The 6,370-nt window shown below is 34.2% G+C and overlaps 1 non-coding gene across 1 annotated transcript; it reads right to left on the bottom strand.

Annotated features, from left to right (window-relative positions):
• Positions 1-6,047: 6,047 nt before the first annotated feature.
• Positions 6,048-6,154, bottom strand: LOC120252225. Its single transcript, XR_005533768.1, has one exon. It is a non-coding gene; the product is annotated as a small nucleolar RNA R71 (small nucleolar RNA).
• Between the last annotated feature and the right edge of the window lie 216 nt (positions 6,155-6,370).

Here is a 6,370-nt window from a genome sequence, read left to right as displayed (position 1 = left end):
CGAAAAGAAAATATAGAATTAGGGCTTTAATTAAAAAATAGGAGCCACTCCAATAAGAAAAGATGTGGGATTATGATTTTTATATAGAATAATGAGACATTACGAAAGCAAAACATAGGATTATTGTTTTCATTAAAAAAGTAGTAGAGATTCCAAAACTTAAACCTAAAGAAAACATAAGATTGGAGTTTTGATAAAAAAATTGGAGGCATTCCCAAAAAAACTTAGAATGAGTGTTTTGTTTAAAAGTATGAGTCGTTATGAAAAGAAAACATACGATTATTGTTTTGATTCAAAAATAGAAGACATTCTCAAAATAAAACATAAGATTTGGGTTTTTATTAGAAAATTAGAGGCATTCCCAAAAGAAAACATAGGATTAGAATTTGTATTAAAAAAAAGAGGCATTACGAAAAAAAACATAGAATTAGGGTTTTGATTAAAAATTAGCAAAGATTCTCAAAATGAAAGATAAGATTAGGGTTTTGATTCAAACAAATTAGACATTCCAAAAAGAAAACAAAGGATTACGGTTTTGATTCAAAACTAAAAAATAGGACACATTCTGAAAAGAAAATATAGGATTAGGGTTTTGATTCAAAAATCACAAACATTTATGAAAGAAAAGAAAGGATTAGGCTTTTGATTGAAAATTAGGAGACATTCTGAAAAAAAAACATAAGTTTGGGTTTTGATTTAAAATTTATAAATATGAGACATTAAAAAAACATAGGATTGGTGTTTTTATTGAAATATTGAAGGTATCCATAAAAGAAAACATCAGATTAGGGTTTTGATTCAACTACCATAGTCATTTTGAAAATAAAACATAGGATTAGGGTTTTGATTCAAACTTAAAAATAAGACCCATTCCTATAAGAAAACATAGAATTGGTATTTTAATTAAAAAATAGTAGACATTTGGAAAATAAAAAAAAAGGATTAGGTTTTTGATTAAAAAAGAGTAGACATTTACAATAGAAAACATAGGATTAGGGTTTCAATTGAAAAAAAGGAGACATTCAAAAAAGAAAAGATAGGATTAAATTTTGATTGGAAAACATGATACATTACAAAAAGAAACAATCAGAATATTGTCTTGATTCAATCATAGTAGACATTACAAAAATGACAAAAATGATTAGGTTTTGGAATCAAAACTAATAAATACGTTAGATTAATAAAAGAAAACATAGGATTCAAGTTTAGTTTCAAAAAATTGGAGACGTTCCGAAAAGAAAACATAGGAAAATATGAGGCATTATGAAAAAAAACATAGGATCAGGGTCTTGATTAAAAAATAGTAGACATTCTAAGAAGAAAACATATGATTAATGTTTACGATTGAAAAAAATATGAGACATTTTTCAAATGAAAAATAGGATACGTTTTTATTAAAAAACATAAGATTAGTGTTTTTGATTGAAAAATGAGAAAATGCTATAAGAAAAACATAGGGTTAGGATATTGATGTAGAAAATACGTGGGACATTCTCAAAAAAAGAAAACATTGGATTAGGGTTTTGATTGAAAAATATGAGACATTATGAAACAGAAACATAGGATTATTGTTTTGATTAAAAAATAGTAGACATTGCCAAAAGAAAACATAGGCTTTTGTATTTGATTTAAAAATAGGATGCATTCCGAAAATAAAATATTGGAATAGGATTTTTATTCAAAAATAGGAAGCATTACGAAAGGAAAATAGGTGTTTGATTAAAAATTAGTAGAGATTCCTCAAACAAAATACAAGAGATATTACTATAAGAAAACATAGGATTAGGGTTTTGATTAAAAACATAGGTTACTCTTTCATCTTTTTGTTATTATTGGAATTTTTTAATTAATAAAAATACATTCAAATAAACCATGTAGAAAAAAAGGTGGAGCGGTGAACACGAGGGCTACGGAGGTGGTCACCCATCCTAGTACCACTCTCCCTCAAGCTCGCTTCACTTCGAAGCTCTTATGGAATCCGCTGCTTTAGTGTTGGTATGATCGCATCCGATAGAAGTTCACAACAGTTGAAAAAGAAAAAATTATGTTTTTTATTGAAAAATAGGGACATTTTTAAAAGAAAACATAAGATTAGGGTTTTGATTAAAAAAATAGTAGGCATTCAGGGAAAAAAACTTAGGGGTTTTGATTGAAAAATATGAGACATTAGTAAATCTTATGTTTTCATTTACAAACAAAATTTGAATCCTATGTTTTCTTAATGTCTACTAATTTTTTTTAAAAAAAGGAGACATTACTATAAGAAAACATAGGATTAGGGTTTTGATTCAAAAATATTAGAAATTCCGAAAATAAAAGAGAGGATTAAGATTTTCTTTCAAAAATAGGAGACATTATGAGAAGAGAATGAAGTATTAGGGTTTTAATTCAAAACTAAAAATTAGGGCACATTCAGAAAATGAAACATAGGATAAGGGGTTTAATTTAAACATGGTAGGCATTCCAAAAAGAAAACTTAAGATTAGGGTTTTGATTGAAAAATAGGAGATATTACTATAACAAAATATAGGATTAGGGTTTTGATTCAAAATAGCAGACATTCACAAAAGAAAAAACATAGGATTATGATTTTGATTCAAATATAGTACGCATTCCGAAAAAAAAACATAGGATAAGGGGTTTGTTTGAAAAATAGGAGGCATTATTATAAGAAAAACATAGGATTAGTGTTTTGAATCAAAAAAATAGTAGACATTGTTAAAAAAAAAAAAAGGATTAGGGATTTGATTAAAAAATATGAGGCATTACGAAAACAAAACAAAGGATTAGGGTTTTCATTCAAAACTGAAAAATAGAAGACATTGCTATAAGAAAAACATAAGATCAGGGTTTTGATTCAAAATGATAAATAGGAGACATTAAGAAATAAAAAAATATAGGATTTGGGTTTTGATTGAAAGATAGAAGACATTACGAAAAGAGAACAAACGATTAGGGTTTTGATTAAAAAATATGAGACATACTGAAAAGAAAACAAAGGATTAGGGTTTTTATTCAAAAATAAGATTAGGGTTTTGATTGAAAACACCGGATTAGGGTTTTAATTGAAAAATAGTAGACATTGCGAAAAGAAAAACTAAGATTAGTGTTTTGGTTGAGAAATATGTGACATTTAAAAAAAACATATGATTAGGGTTTTGTTTGAAAAATAGAAGTCATTATTATAAGGAAACATAGGATTAAGGTTTTGATTCAAAACATAAAAATAGGACACACTCAGAAAAGAAAATATTGGATTAGGGGTATGATTCAAAAATAGCAGACATTCAGAAAAAAAAGGATTTTGTTTTTGAAGAAAAATATTAGATGTTCCGAAAAGAAACATAGGTTAGGCTTTTGATTCAAAACTGACAAATAAGAGACACTAAGAAAAGAAAATATAGGGTTCTAGTTTTGTTTGAATAGGACATTAAAAAAACATAGAATTAGAGTTTTGATTCAAAAATAGTAGACATTTCAAAAAAATGATAAGTGCTTGTGCGATATGAATGCGAAGCGTTCATTCCTTATGTTGAGCATTACTTTTCTCGGGTTTTTGCACTAATATGTGTGTTTTTATGTTACTTTTATGCAGGTAGGGTTGTGAGGCCGAGTATGAAGGAAAGAAGCCAATATGGATCATAATGCACCGATTTTGGAGGAAATCTTGCTAAGGTTCAAACGCGAAGACATAGGTCATGTGTGAGATGCTAGAGTGTGTGCCAACCTCCTCGTATTTGATTGAGCACATCCATTTGGAGGGGCACAAGGGCAGTCACACTCGAGCATTCCGACTTATGCACATAAAACAAGAGCTCCACCAACTTGTCTATCATTGAAGAAGCAGGTGATCCACGACGTGAACGTGTGCCCGTTTGCGTTACCCCAATAAAAGTATGGATTCGGGAAGCTATTCAGGCCGGATACTGTAGCAAAGAAATGCACCAAAATTTTGGAAAAAATACTGTAGCAACACTGTTCACGGCCGGCCGAGAAAACAGAAAACCAGAGAATCCACACGGGCGTGTGGAAATTATCCACGCCCGTGTGGAAATTCCATGGGGGCATGTGACATTATGCACGCCCATGGAGTCACCCGATTCCAGCCTTATATAAAGTAGATTCAGCCCCGATTTTGATATTCTTTTCTCCATCTTTTCCCCAACTTGTGAGAGGGCTTCAACTAGAGTTTTGAGGGGTATTGGCTAAGGTTTTGGAGAGGTTCCACAGCTCCAACATCGCGCGTCATTTGGAAGAAGGTTATTGGGAGAGCTTTCTTCTGCACCGATCTGGCGAGGTGTATCCTAGGCCGGACAAAGGATTTCTTGCGACGAGTAGAGGACTCTCCACAAGACCATCGACACGACCATCAAGGGGGTTTCTTTATGGATTCATTGCTTTTACATTCTATTTCTTTGATTGTACTTAGCTCGATGGAGAGCTAAACCTCTAGTGGGTACTTGGGTATTTGTGACCCCTAGGATGTATTCGTTTCATTGAATCTATTTATTATGCTTTCAATAAATTGATGTTTATTATGAGTTCCAACCTTGATTGCTTGATTGTATAAACATTTCCCCTAGAGTGACACTAGGGTTGAGAGTTCTCGTTGGTAACCTTGTGAGTGAGTGACACACCACAAGCGTTAGACAAAGCTAGGTTGAAGAGGGTTGAGAGGGTGAGTCGAGAGGTACAGGAGCGTCCCCTTTCCCCTCCGACATGATAGATTCTACCTCCGTTCCTCGAGTTCTTTGCGGCCATAATAGAGTGAATGGTCTAAGGGATGAACCTCCGCTGGGGCTTAGTTGCGCGTGCATCGGAGTGAATCGTTGAGGTGATCTTAGTATCTACGGCTTAATTGTGGTTAGGGACCTTCCACCTGGACCAAAGGGTTATGTCTATAATTAGGAAGAGATTTATCACTTGGAATCTTTAGAGCTCATTGCAACACTATGCGAGTGCGAGGTGTTGAGATTGTTCGATTTCTCCTCCGGGACATGTATAGAGTTAGGCATAGTTGACCTTAGATTTGGGACTATGTAATGAAAGATTTCCATGACTCACTATTGCATTGATTAGGAAGCATAATAGATGGTTCTTGCACTTGAAACGATTGTCTTAGGCGGAGCATTATTCGAGTACCCCATCTTTATTGATTGCCTTACCTTCTCCTTTATTCGTGCTCTCTTACTTGTTGTTTTTACTTTCGAGAATTGAATCATTGTCACACTTATCACTATTGATCTTTCACATAGCTAGGAATTGAATTAAGTGTTTCTATCCCCTGCTCCCTGTGGATTCGATACCCGCTCATCCGGGATTATTACTTCGACAAACCCGTGTACTTGCGGGATATACGCAATTGGACCTTGTCAAGTTTTTGGCACCATTGCCGGGGAATAGGCGTTTAGAGACACTTTACACTTTGTTTTCTTAGCTATTTCACCATACATTCTCTTCTATATCTTCTAATTCTATCATCGTTCTGATTTCTTTTTCTTTCTTTTTGGTTGTAGCTCCAGGTTATGACAAGAGGGTATCCCTCAATATTGATTGAAGGAGATCCTGACCTTGAACGCACACTTAGAAGAAAAAGGAAAGAACCTGTACAAGAACAGTCTAATTTAGCTACCTTGGAAGTAGAAGAATCTAAAAACATGGCATGACAGAATGAGCAATAGCGAACACTATCTGATTATGCCAGAACTTCAGTATTGGGGACACAGTCGAGTATTGTGCATCCCCCGATTACAGCTAAGAATTTCAAGCTGAAGTCGGCATTCATCCACATGTTGCAGCAATCCGCACAATTCAATGGTTTGGCCGATGAGGATCCAAACAGTCATATAGAGAGCTTTCTCGAGGTGTGTGATATGCTGAAGATAAATGAAGTGATGGATGATGCCATCAAATTGAGAGCCTTCCCATTTTCCCTAAAGGGGAGAGCGAAGCAGTGGCTACACTCATTACCTTGAGCATCAATTACCACATGGGAGGAGATGGTAGAAGCTTTTCTAGCCCGTTACTTCCTTCCCGAAAAATCAGCAAAGCTTAGGAATGAGATCTCATCCTTTGTTCAGTTGAAATTGGAGTCTCTATTCAAGACATGGGAAAGGTTCAAGGAGCTCCTGAGAAAGTTCCCGCAACACGGATTCCCGGAGTGGATGATTGTTCAAACCTTTTACAATGGTTTGAACCCAAGTACAAGGCAACTCTTGGATGCGGCAATAGGAGGTACCTTAGGTAGCAAGACCCCCGATGAAGCCCGCCAATTAATTGAGGAAATGGGGTTAAATAGCTACCAATGGAATGCTAGGGAGAAGAAAAAGGTGGCTGGTCTCCATGAAATTGATGCAGTAACTTTATTGGC

Source organism: Dioscorea cayenensis, chromosome 20 (assembly GCF_009730915.1).
Source record: "Dioscorea cayenensis subsp. rotundata cultivar TDr96_F1 chromosome 20, TDr96_F1_v2_PseudoChromosome.rev07_lg8_w22 25.fasta, whole genome shotgun sequence".
In the NCBI taxonomy this organism is placed as follows: domain Eukaryota; kingdom Viridiplantae; phylum Streptophyta; class Magnoliopsida; order Dioscoreales; family Dioscoreaceae; genus Dioscorea; species Dioscorea cayenensis.
The sequence above is the reverse complement of the archived record's forward strand: the minus strand, read 5'-3'. Positions and strand labels throughout refer to the sequence as shown.